The sequence below is a fragment of the Bidens hawaiensis genome, unplaced genomic scaffold (assembly GCF_021521415.1).
Source record: "Bidens hawaiensis isolate Kalapana, Puna unplaced genomic scaffold, B.hawaiensis_p1.1 tig00062236_1, whole genome shotgun sequence".
Lineage (NCBI taxonomy): Eukaryota > Viridiplantae > Streptophyta > Magnoliopsida > Asterales > Asteraceae > Bidens > Bidens hawaiensis.
The window spans coordinates 34,945-38,790 of record NW_027501163.1 but is presented as its reverse complement, the minus strand read 5'-3'; the positions used below and the strand labels follow the sequence as shown (position 1 = coordinate 38,790).

The 3,846-nt window shown below is 40.4% G+C and overlaps 1 pseudogene; it reads right to left on the bottom strand.

The window, feature by feature from the left end:
• Window positions 1-335: 335 nt before the first annotated feature.
• Window positions 336-3,563, bottom strand: LOC143603605 (uncharacterized; annotated as a pseudogene).
• Window positions 3,564-3,846: the final 283 nt, after the last annotated feature.

The following is a 3,846-nucleotide window of genomic DNA, read 5'->3' as shown; positions in this document are numbered from 1 at the left end:
CTCATTTTTGTTATACTTTGTATTTTAACATTACCATGATAAAATCTCTTAACTTTAAAAAAGGGTCTTTTTCATCACGTTTTAAAAGTCCACGAATTTCATGCAAGAATAAAGTTAACACAAATTCATCAAAATTTCATATGGTTTTTTCTCCCCTCAACAATGCCGAAATATATAGAATAGTTCAAAAAGTATGCTCTGCATGAAATATTAATTTAGCATTCAATCAACCTATAAACTGGGTGCAACACGAGTTTGGACTACATTGTAATGCAAAATCATAGATAATTTACAATATAGTCACTCTTTTATATATTGTTTGGATAACCTTCCTCTTAAACAGCCTCTAATTTCCTTTGCTTATATAATTTATCAATAATCCTCCTTGTAACCGCATCAGGAGCTATCCCATTTCTCCAACAATCTGATAAGCTTCTTTCTTCAAACACAACTTACAAGCACATTTAATCAAATTTTTATAATTCACAACATTTAACCTAATTACACAATCCACCAACTCATACTCAAAATCACAAGCATGGTTAAACTTCCCACAACAAAAAAGCGCTCTAAGCGCCGAATAAACATACCCATCGTGAACTTTTGATGGCCAAATAACATCATCCCAAAACACCTTTGCTTCATGCCTTCATCTGCACGATCACATTCACATAATCCACCAATCATAGTCGCTCGTGTGGTACAATCATTTATGAAACTCAACTTAAACAAACCGCAAAGAACAACATTATAAGTTATCACATTCGGTTTCAAACCCTTGTCAGGCATAAGTTTAAAAAGTATATCCAAAGCTTCTTTTACTCTACCAATGCTTAATAGTCCACTTATAATAGTGGTAAATGTCACACTATCTGGAATACAAAGCTGAAACTTTTTCATCACCATATCGTCTAGCCCCTTAATCTCGCCTTCAACTTTTCCATTTTACAAAACCAATTAATAACCGTGTTTAATGTAACCACATCCAGGTGTCATTTTGTTTCAAGCATGGTAACAAGTGTGTCAAAATCTCGGTTCAAACATCGTTCTTGATTTCACATAAAGGTCGTAAGTAGATATTAGAGTAAACTGCTGTTTTCGTCCCTGTGGTTTGTCTAAATCTGCGACTTTAGTCCAATAGTTTTAAATTTGCGATATTTGTCCCTATTGTTTTATTTCACTTGCAATTAAACCCGACTACACTAACCTCATTAAGCCTTGTTATTAAACCCATCAACGTGCCCCTCACGTGAGGGCAATTTTGTCTTTTTTCTCCCCAAATAATCCCCCATCCTAATTCGCAAGCCCCCTCACGTGAGGGGTTGAGGTGTATTTGGGAAATAAAAAGGGACAAAACTGCCCATAACATGAGGGGCACGCTGATGGGTTTAACGACCAAACTTAACGTGGTTAGTGGGGTCGGGTTTAATTGCAAGTTAAATAATACTACAGGGACGAATATTCAAAAAATTAAAATATTGGATTAAAACCGCAAATTTAGATAAACCTCATTGACGAAAATCGTATTTTACTCTAGATATTATAAGCATTCCCCTTGTTGGCTTCTTTATTCAACATGATATCAAGAAGCCTTCTAAACAAAGACGTTCAATTAGAATCTGGTAAGTGGTTTCCGAGGGCGTGTAGCCCGTTTCAAACCCTTGTTCTAAGTTCTAACAAATGATAACCTCTTAAATATCCACCGGTTTTTGTAAGCCTTTGAATGATCCAATTTTATGAAGTGGAACTTGGCATAATCTCGTGGTTCATCATGATATAAACAATTCTTGATGCACCATGATGTCTTCCATATCTACAAAACTATAGTTTTGAAGGCTACACACGCTTTTAATCAACACCAACATCATCTTCCTCATCCATCGATTACCAAAATTTTTCAAGTTAATATTTCAGCAACCAGCTTTCGGTTTCACCATTCCTTTTACCAGCAACCCCACTGTTTAGCACACTGTACGCAACCGAATTAAGCTTCACACCATACTCAGACATTTCGTCAAACACCTTACGTGCAACCCCAATTTTCTCAATCCCACAATACCCATTAAACAAAACATAGCTTCATTTGAATTCCAATAAAACAGTTACAATCATCACAAAACAATTAACATTCTAAGCTCTCTACCCCTAATCCTCCTAGCCAACTGCATATATTTCGGCATAATTGTAACTCTCTTCGCATGAATCGCACACAAATTTGTATCTTCAAACAACCCTACCAGATACGCCTCGGACGCCTCCTGCAACGCCGCCACCGCACTGCTCTAAAATCGCAAATCCGTTTTAAAATCCTGAGCGATCTCTCTTACCAGCCGCTGAAACGGAAGCTTACGGATCAACAGCTCCGTACTCTTCTTGTAGAGGTAGGGTACCAAAAAGACCCAAATACCCTTAAGTACCACCGGCGGGTCATAGAGAATCATCTTGTAAGACACCCGCGGGACACATGGATCACCCGCATATCACGATTGAGGAGGAACATCCTTATAACACACGCGGAAACATCCTGGCATCCTCAAAAGTCATCCGCATGACAGGACATCTGTCCGCTTAAACATCTGGAAGACAGTGCCAGCGGGACAGCTGTCATCACTCAAGTACTCTCTAGAAGAAGGTTTACGATTCTAACTTGGGGAATACGTGACATACTAACCAGTGACTAAAGGACACCTGGCCAGGTTGTTATAACCGTGCACATGGCCAGGGTGCGATCCGTCCTATCATTTGGTGATGCGTGTCCAGGTTGTTATACTCATGCACATGAGACGTATAGTTCAACCTATCACAAGAGGACACGTGTCCAGACGGTTATCAGAGATCTTATAGAAGAGGACAACTGTCCCAATCATCTTCCATCATCCTTCGGCTATAAATACCTTGTCAAATGGTATGAGGAATCATTCACTCCCACGGTACTCTAGTCTATTTACTTCAGTACTTACTTCATAACGAACGTTACTTATTCTCACGCAGGAGGGTGGTTACAGGAAGACCCCCCCTTGCCCTTCCTGTAACGAGACTCACGGTGTCTGTTTTGCAGGTTCCGATCATTGGACTTTGGGAAGTTATACTCATATCTTGGTTGTAATTATCATATTGTACCCTGTGGATTCATTGGGAGTGGATCCGTGTTTCTTCATTGGCACCATCCGTGTTTTGTGTTAGAACAGCAGTAGTTTTCGTTGGTTTTTTAGTTCGTTTGATATGAGTAAACTTCCTGAAGGGCCGACGGGAACCCCTGCATCCGATTCACGTGTGACTAACACAGAAGCACTTCCGGGTCTTAGTGTTTTTGCACGTATTACGACTCCAGGTGGCCGTACTCTTGAACGTGTCACAACTCCAGGGTCACGAATCACTAATGTAACACCTGGGGATTTTACCCTAGAAAATGTTACAACACCAACCGGTCCCACTCCCACAGACGGGGGACGTGGCTCGGCACCGAAAGGTTCAAATTTGGGTAATCTCAGACGGATTACGGATGAGACTCGCCGAAACCAGTCAGAATTTGATTTGGAAAATGATTTAGGCAAATCTGACATGGCGAGATCCCATCAATCAAGAGAAAAGCTAACTCCCGAGGAGTGGCTTCATATGCAACAACAAAGTTTGGTGGCTGAATATGAGCGCAGAAAACGTGATGAACGATTTCATGCTCGCACTTTGAATTATGAGGAATCTCCCAGGATATCTCCTTCTTCTCCACCAACAGTAAGAGGAAGTCAGCTCCGTTATAGCCAATCGACGGAACCAGAGTTTGGTGAATTACCGAGGTTACATCCTCGTCCTCGCATAAATATGCGGATGCCATCTTACTTGGAAGAA